We start from the raw sequence: 9540 nt of genomic DNA on the forward strand, positions 1-9540 counted from the left end.
GATCCTGAACAATCCATGGCTTAATAGGTCTTGTAAGGCAGAAATATGCAAAGTAAAATAAACCCTGTATTCCTGATTTGAAGAAATCATTGTCCAGGACAGCTAACTCCTAGGAGTAATGTTAATTGGAACCAGGGTGTACAGTTGCTATTTAACACCCATTTGTATATTTACACCAAGCGTACCTGGCATTCAGCTTCAAAGCCTGAGGTCGCCTTCCCTGTGACAGCCTATTCACATACACGTGGCTAATCTAAGGTTACCAGATTTCCCCCCCAATGAATCCGGGGACACTTTTCAACTTCAATGGATTTTGTGTGGGGACTGATTTGTAAATCCGGGGACTGTCCCTTGGAAACGGGGACGTCTGGTAACCTTAGGCTAATCTGCATGCTTGCAAGTAATTAGAATTGCGGAGAAAGACAATACCAGCAGCTGTCAGGCACTTTGGGTTACATTCCCAGCATATTTAAAGCATTCAGATACCACAGGGATGAGTACATTATTAATGCTAGGAGTGCGGCGTTTTAAAGTTGGCATCATGATCCTAGAAGGATATGTGGGGCAGCTGCATTTTAATAACATTCTCGGGGGCACTAAATAGCTCCCTGAGCACGCCTGTCATTCACATTGCTACTTTGATTTAGAGAACAAAACAATGAAGGTTCAATATTATATTAGAAGCAACAAAAGCACACCCCTGCTTTGTAAAGTGGAGTTGCTGACAGGAAGAGGAAAGGAGGGGGAGAGAGGAGATGCAGCAGTAACGGTCCATGAGTTTGTTTCAGAAAACGGAGACACATCACAAAACACCCTTTTTAAAAAAGAAAAGAAAAAAGAGGGACATGGTTGTGTGTGTGTGTCAATCTGTGTACACAAAGGGAAAGGGTGCAAAATGAAAGCCAGTTTCTCTTCCAAGCATCCCCCCCCTTTTTTTGGTGGGGCGGAGGCAGATCTAAATGTTGGGAAATTCTGATATCCATTAACCACACATGCCTGAGCATCCCCATGTTGCAGTTTTGTTTCTCTGAACAAAGCCTGCCTCTCTGGTGGTCCATGGATCTGCTAAAAACAAGAAGAGAATCCCAGTGATAATATTTCACCTTTTCAAACATATGCACACAAATACTCACCAAGTGGAGAGGCAAGCTGTTTGCCTGTCACCCTGACATTTTTGTCCGTATCTGTGGTTGTCACTGACTCCACTCTGTCTGGAGAAGGTAAGCTGAAACAGTTGATACCCCTCACTGTGAAAAAAGACACACACACATGAAATGGTGGTTTCATTTGACTCCAGAATTGCAGCCATTTTCTTAATCTCAGCCAGCTGGAGAGATCCTGAGGGACACAACAGGTGGGTAATACGGCAGTGTCTTCTCCCTCCAAAATACAAAGAGCACACAGACACCCCACCCCCTGTTAAAATTGGTCACTGCCATCTTGTCATTCCTGGCTTAACCAAGGGCACCATTTAGGGCAGGAGGAAATCAGTCTTCAGCCCTGGAAATCAGTCTTCAGCCCTGGCATATGACAAACCATTTGGGATTATGGCTCAAAGAACTTTATTTCTGCCAAAAATTTTACTCGCTATTGCTATAAACAATGAAATGTTTCTATCTATTAGGGCCAAGTAATTAGCCATTCATACCAAAAATATTTAAATGTGACCATTTGACTTTTTCTGTTAACATGGTTATAGTTATACAATTTTCTCTCTCTGCTTTTGTACACTATCATTTGGAATAAATTCAACTGCAAGTCTGGCTGACTTTTACTCTCCTTATCTCCCCACCTTACCCCTGGCAAAATTTCTTTCTCGCTATCTCCCACCACTGACTCCTGAAATGGGGTGGAAGAGAAAATATCTAGCCTTGGCATTCAAGCCAGTTTTTAGAGGCTAGAACATGGGTCCAAAGTCTTTTTCTTCTTCTAGTTCAGCACATGCAGTATTGATAAGGTTTGTCCACTTCTGACAGCATAGCAACATGGTCTGCTTTGATAGCGATCAAGCTGGTCTCTTTCTTTTATTGCTATCAGGAGCAAAAAGCCACATGCAGAGCCACTTGGGGAGGGCAAGAATTGGCAAATGGCCACATAGAAAACTATATTTCATGCTTTTCAGCTGACAGTGGACCCTAACAGAGTGGAACCCACCCCCCAAAAAAGAAACCTGCCTCTCTTGGCTACTGACTGGAATTTGGAAGTCAGGCAGTATGGGCCAAATTGTTTGAGGATGGTCATGTGTCTTGCTTGAAGATGGTCGTGTGATCCTCTAATCTGAAGGGCTGTCAGAAGGCAGGCCTCTCTCTGAATGTGTCCTCTGTTTGAAAGTTTGTCAGGTCCAAGTCCAGTTTAAAAGATAAAGAGTCGTAAAAACTTGCCCATGAAAAGCACCAGACAGCAGACTGAACCAGCACACAAATCACTTGAGCACATTCTTCCCCACTATGGTGACATGTGAGAGGTACTTCTAGTTAAATGACAGAAGATGCTTCTACACTTGCATATATGTGTGTGGATATGTCAATTTAATGCAAATAAAAGTCCTCTTTTGTTCTCTTTTTTTGTGCTGCATTTCTTCTTCTTAGGCACTGTGCAAGTGTCCACCCTAGATTGTTAATGGACAGCTCCTTCACTCTGTTTGCTGATCAACTACATTCTGCCATAGTTCCATCTGTCTGGATTGCTTCCTCCAAGAACCTCTGGAATTCATTCAGAAAGTACTAAGTGGTGCATCAAGTAAGGGGCCAAAAAACACTTCCTCTTAAATGGCCTAGTGTATTCTGTTTGAGAAGGGATGAAGAGAAAGAAGTATGGATGGAGATGAAGCAAGAGGGGTGGAGAAGAAAGCATATTGCTATCCCAAACTGAGATTCCAGAAATGGTCTTCCTCATTGCGGTTTGCAGTTCAAGATCTTCCTCTACTGGCCTGCCATTTTAGGAAGGGCTATTCTGGAGCACCTTCAATCCAGCACCATTCATGATTAGCAAAGGATTTATACAGAAAGACTGAGAAGTAATTGTGCCTCACTTAGTTATTCTGGGTTGCATACATAATACCAGGCATGATCAATGTGGGTTGATTTCCACCCAACTGTTGAATGAGAATTTAACCCTTGCTCACTTTCTTTCCTCTGTTCCTCTCTGAATTGGTTATCTTGTTCCATTGCTCCTTCTTACATGCCCCAGTCCTCTGAGCTGTGTGGACTGGCTCCCTTACTTGAACCATCTGCACTGTTTTATTGAACCACTATCAACCAGAGAGATGAAGTTCTAGGCCTAATACACAAAACAAGAACTAACAAATCACCAGGCTGGGGCAGCTTCCACTGAGGCATGGATGGACAGGAGACAAGAGGGAAGAGAGGTGGAGTGGAAAGTATAAGCAATTTCTCAAAGAACTCAAATGTGAAAATGCTGATCTTCTAACAAAAATATGCAACTTGTCCCTTGGATCAGCCTCCATATTTGCGGACTTAAAAGTACCCAGTGCAACACCCATTTCAAATATGAGTACAGGCACTGGGATCTGCCCCATATCTTTGGTCATGAGGAGGGATTTAAAGTATCCATTCAGCTTCTCTGCAATCTCCTTATCCTCCTTTAGCATTCCTTTGACTCCCTTGTCATCCAAGGGTCCAGTTGCCTCCCTGGATAGTTTTCTGTTACTAATATGTTTAAAAACTTCTGCTTATGCAATGAAGCTTCCCCACACTCTCTTCACCATCTAAACCCGTTGAAATTGGCTATGGGGAAGCCAGGAAACCCCCAGAAGAGGGGAGGGGGGCATCATTTCATCTGGCAAGGTGAAATGCTTGTGCTGATGGAAAGATCACCTTAATGTGACATTGAATTTCTTCCAAATGTGCAACACTGCCCTCCATGTTCAGATTCCAATCTTCAAATCATAGCTCTTCTCTGCTAGCAGAAAGACGCACAACATTTATATTATTTTCAAGAATGAGATCAAGAGAATGGGACAGGAACACTCTAACAGCCTGGGGATTCCCCTTCCATCACTCTAGAAATAGGGTGTGAGTCAAACTGACCATAACCTTTCCCTGCAATTTTGCTATCCTTTGCTATTTGGAGAGACTGGGTATGGGATGACTATGCCTGCCCCTGCTTGACATACCAGCTATAAATACATTGTTGGAGTTAAGTACATAAAAGACAGAGATGAAAGAAAGCAACAGGGAACCAAGAAACTACGATGCAAGAACCTATGGTTTGTTTGTTTTTTTGTTTGTTTTTTGTCGGAAATAGTATGTTTATTTTTCTTCCATAGTGGTAATTTTTCTTCAATGACAATGTTTATTGTTTGGCCATAAAAAATGTTACTTGACAAAACTTGACAAAAAAAGCAAGCAAACAAAACCGGACAACTAAATTTCTTAGCACAGTCAAAAAACGCCACAATCTCGTGAAATATATGCCTGTTTTACATGTGCCAAAGATCTCGCTCCTATGGTAGAGGTTCTGAAACTGGCATGTCCCTCCCCCACCACTTAAAATGTAAGGTGAAGATCAGATGTTCCACATGGATGTTCCACTTGTGCAGGGACATTCCTCCCTTCTCAAAAAGGGGGGCGGGTCAAGATAACATCAGTAGCAGATGGCATGGTGAGTGATGCTGCTCACCTGAGCTTCAGTCAGTTGTGTTGCTGCTACTTACAAGGGAGTAGAGGGGGTTGGTAGAGGTAGTGGTGAGGGCGGTGCAGTGCAAAGGCACTGGCAGACCTGATCTTGTGCTCCTGCTGATGCTCTTGCACCACAGCAACCTCCCTGCCACCTTGCTCCTTTTGGTAAGCTGCAAGAGTACAAGTGACCAGCCATCAGGTGTGTGGTGACACTGCATATATCGGCTTTTGCTTGGAATATATCCATCACATACTATATTAACCAGTATGAGGCTGCACCCACTTCTCCACGATGGAACCAGGATATCACATTTGGATAAGAATCCAAGCTATAGACATTGCTTGTGCCATGAATTGAAAGGAAGGTGACTTGTGGAACACAGGAGATTTAGTTTATTATACCCAAACACTTGAGAATGAGGACCTTGCGGCACTGTTCCATAGAGGTTGAAAACATTCTTCTCTCAAACCCAGCCAGCCAAATTTGGGTGCAGACGGGAATGCTTCCATGCCTCAATCCTATTAATAAAATCAGAACAGGGATTCATATTTCAGAGAATTAATGCATCAATAGTCAGTGGTAACATAAACATCAAACAGCTCACTCATCTCAGTGTTTACACAGACCTAAGTTAGGAATTCAATCCCAAATTGCAGCCAATCTTGGTTAAACTGTGTGAGAGATTTATTCCTAGAATGTTGGATTATGGAATTAATCTTTTCATTACATTCTAGCTTCACTAAAACTAGAAAATAGTTTCTGGCATGCCAAGGGATAGTGAAATCTTCTGCCAAATCAAAGTATTGGGAATGCCTTGCGTCAGTGATGGCCCACTTCTTCAGCTGGGAGAGGAGTGGACATGATCCCTAAGCCCCAACCATCTCCAACTTAGTGCTCTCCATGTGTTTTGGACTACAATTCTCATCATCCCTAACCATTGGCCATGCTGGTTGGCAACAGGCTAGGGAAGGTTGCCCCAGCTGAAGAACCTCTGGAATCTATCTCAGTGACATCCCTGTGACCCTGTGAAATATACTCGGAGTCGAGAGTGGATTTCATGCTCTTTATTCAGCTCATAGTGGTGAGGAGGAATGACTGTTCCCCCAAAGTATCTGCTTTATATACATTATTTACACAATGGGCTGCGCGTGATTGGCTAATTCCAGAATTCTCCTGTAGGCCAATCAGGTTGTGGATTCACTTCCATCTGGAGCTGGATTGGGTGGCTCCTGCAGACCAATCAGACTGCTGCATTGTTCTAGGACCAATCAGACTGCTGCATTTTGGATCCTCTTCAACTCAGTACATAACACCCTGCTTATGCCCTGGCTCCTGCTGTTGGAAAGTGGGAGAGTCTGGGTCTCTGCAATGGCACATCAGACTCTAAGGGGGCCTCCCATTTATTCATGGAATGGAACAGACTATCCCCAATTCTCTGACTTGACCTAAGCTTGCAAACTATCTGGGAGCAAATGTAGCTGGTGCAACGCCAAACAAACGTCAGCTTATGAGGGAAGAAGCAGTCTGAGTGGTAGCCACTTGAAGGAAGAAGCACTGCTGCTGTATGCCAGGGCTATGAAATCTCAGGCCCACAGATCATGCTGCTTATGGACCTGTTCTGCCTTCTCCTTCAGTGCTTTGGCCTGTCTAGAATGTGGCCTTGAACTATGATAATGGCTCTTGCTTGCCTTGATGGAAGATGGAGAGAAACCTCCAGTTCCTGCATGCGTGGAATGTACCCTGCTCTACAAAGTAAGGATCACACCTGTTGTTCCATCTCCTTTTGTTACTGGTCCCACCCACCACTGTCATGTGGCCCCTGAAAGGTTTCCTATGAGGAAATGCGGCCCTCTGGCTGGAAATGTTTCCCCAGCCCTACTACATGCCATCCAATCTCTGGAATGCTTCATTTGGCCTTAATGTTTGGAACATAGGTTCCAAGAAAGAGATCAAGAAAGGCCTAAACTACCTCCTCACAAATAAATCAACACAAGTGAGCAATGTTGGATAGCATGCACATGGTTAGGATTATTTGTTCCAGCATGCATCACCTTAATGCTTAATGTTTAAATGAGATTGTAAACAATGAGAAAAAACAGTGTATGCCATCTCAGTTCTCCATAATATTGCATGAATGAATGGATGCATGAGTGAGTGAGTGAGTGAGTGAGTGAGTGAGTGAATGAATGAATGATGTCAATTCCAGAGAATACAGCAAATGTCAAAGCAACCTTAGATTGCTGTTCGGGAAAGTGATACACATACTCAAATCTTCAACAGGACTTAAAATAAACAGTTCTGATCTTTTTCCTTTCCAGTTTAAACAGCCATAGACGTACCTTTGTGAATGCAAAGCTCTTTGATTTATAAAACATTCAACTGTTATTGTTATATGGCGAATGGAAAAAGAGAAACAACCTCACACAAGAAATTCAAGGTCTTTTTCTAGAGAACAGAAGTTTTCATTCTGCTCTGCTCACTCCCGGCATTATCATCAGTTACTTCAATGGCAGCGTGTTTAGAGTCAAGGACAAACGCTGCGATGGATCAGCAGCTGGAAGGTTAGGAAGCAATGGCCCTTTCTTATGGCTCCAGCACATGCCCACAAAAAGAAAAGAAGAAGAAGAAAACAGTACAAAAGGGTATGGTCATCAGTGGCTACTAGTCCTGGTGGCTATAGTCCTGGTGGAAAGACCTACACTGGCTCCCAGTACGTTTCTGAGCACAATTCAAAGTGTTGGTGCTGACCTTTAAAGCTCTAAACGGCCTCCATCCAGTATACCTGAAGGAGCGTCTCCACCCCATCGTTCTGCCCAGACACTGAGGTCCAGTGCCGAGGGCCTTCTGGCGGTTCCCTCGCTGAAAGAAGCCAAGTTACAGGGAACCAGGCAGAGGGCCTTCTTGGTAGGTGGCACCCGCCCTGTGGAATGTCCTCCCACCAGATGTCAAAGAGAAAGACAACTACCAGACTTTTATAAGAAATCTGAAGACAGCCCTGTTTAGGGAAGCTTTTAATGTTTAATAGACTATTGTATTTTAATATTCTGTTGAAAGCCGTCCAGAGTGGCTGGGGAAACCCAGCCACATGGGTGGGGTATAAATAATAAATTATTATTATTATTATTATTATTATTATTATTATTATTATTATTATTACACACGGCAGGGGTTGGGAATCACATCATACCATTGTGATGTCAGGTGACGGACAAATGGGCGGAGCTGGTATCTGACAGGTGGGTGGAGTCAGGGAATGAGATTAAGTGAGTCAGAAGGGGAATTGCACAGAGACATGGCCACAAGAGGAGCCTGTAGTACCAGGGTCTCTCTGGCCTAAGGCTGTCACACTGCTGTCAACTGACAGAAGTCCCGGGACAACTAGTGTCTCCCTTGCTCTGGTGTGGTAGAAGAGTGCTGGAGCAGACTGGGCCCCTTCAACTGAAGGGGCATTAAAGGTGGAGCTTACAACTGAGCTAACTGAGCTTGACAACCACATGTCAGGAGTGCTCTGATGGTGTTTCCTGCTTGGCAGGGGGTTGGACTCGATGGCCCTTGTGGTCTATTCCAACTCTCTGATTCTATGATTCTAAAGCTGGTGCCCCTATATAAAGCTCAGCCTAAGGCTAACTGCATCAGAGCTCTGCTCTTATATAGCACAAGGCTTGAGTCCCCTCTGCTGCCTGCCCTTGTATTCAATGTGAGCCCTGCACAAAGACTTGCCTTGCCCAGGATGCTTAGTTCATAACACCATGGTCATCTGGACGCATCACACCCTCCCAATGTTACTTTTACACAGCCCTCCGGTATTCTGCAACTGCTGCACTTAGCAAAAATAACATTTTTCTTAGATTCTGTTGTGTGACAGTGCACATGCTGTCACAAAATGTCATTTCAAAACGTTCTGTTTGCGTCGGTATGCAACGACGTAAGTGCAGCAGTGAAGAAGCTGTGTGGAAACAGCCTTTGTTGGAATATTCTGGATGCAACTTCATCAGCTTTCACATGGAGCAACTGGACTCGGCTCTGATTTGGGAATCATTTATTCATTTAAATTGGAAGCTCTTTGGGGCAGGGACTGGTAAACTGCAAGCAGAGTATTATCCCTTATTTTGGAAGGGCAAAACGAGTAACCTTTGCAGAGGGCAATTCAGCATCTTTCATCGTTCAACAGTTGCCAGGTTAAGTAGGGGGATTCCTGAAGCAGGAATGCTTCAGAGCCACAAAACAGAGCATCCATTTACACTGGGGGGGAAAAGGTTTGTGTGCATTTTTTTTTTTTACATTGTGATTCTAGAGAAGAAGGGGGAAAACACTATATACACATCCACAGAGACTAATTTATTCTGACTCAGCAACTGCTTTTAAAGCAATTTTGTGGTGGCAGCAAGGCACCATGCCCGGCTAAAATATCTTGGCTCCACTAGGCTTAAAACAAATATGCCAAGGTCTCATGCCAGTGGCAGAGGGCAATTTGAAGGGAATGCAAATAAAGACTTAAGTTCATTCATATTGTTTGCACAGAGAGCTTGAAAGCTAATCTGGAGAGTGGGTTTTGTGAGATGGAAGCCTTCAGGCTGAGGCATTGTTAGCATTGCCTAGAAAGGCCAGGAGTCCTTTTTCCTCATCTGTGTTTGCCAATGCATACCGAAAAAGATCTTGCTCAAGTTTCTAGGAAAAAAGGTTGAATCATTTTGTGATTACTGGTCCAAATATAGGACGCTGGGATCTAGGTTGCCTAACAATTCTGGAAACTGGGGGGGGGGGGGGAGAGAAATGAGATCCAATCCAAATGGTAAAGCCCTTCCAGAGACACATGTACAAAAGGAAATTCCAATAAAACTCTCCACTTGTGCAATCAATAAGGTCAGGTGTTGCGTTCTCGGATAAACCTTGCTGCCC

The sequence above is a fragment of the Podarcis muralis genome, chromosome 1 (assembly GCF_964188315.1).
Source record: "Podarcis muralis chromosome 1, rPodMur119.hap1.1, whole genome shotgun sequence".
NCBI lineage: Eukaryota > Metazoa > Chordata > Lepidosauria > Squamata > Lacertidae > Podarcis > Podarcis muralis.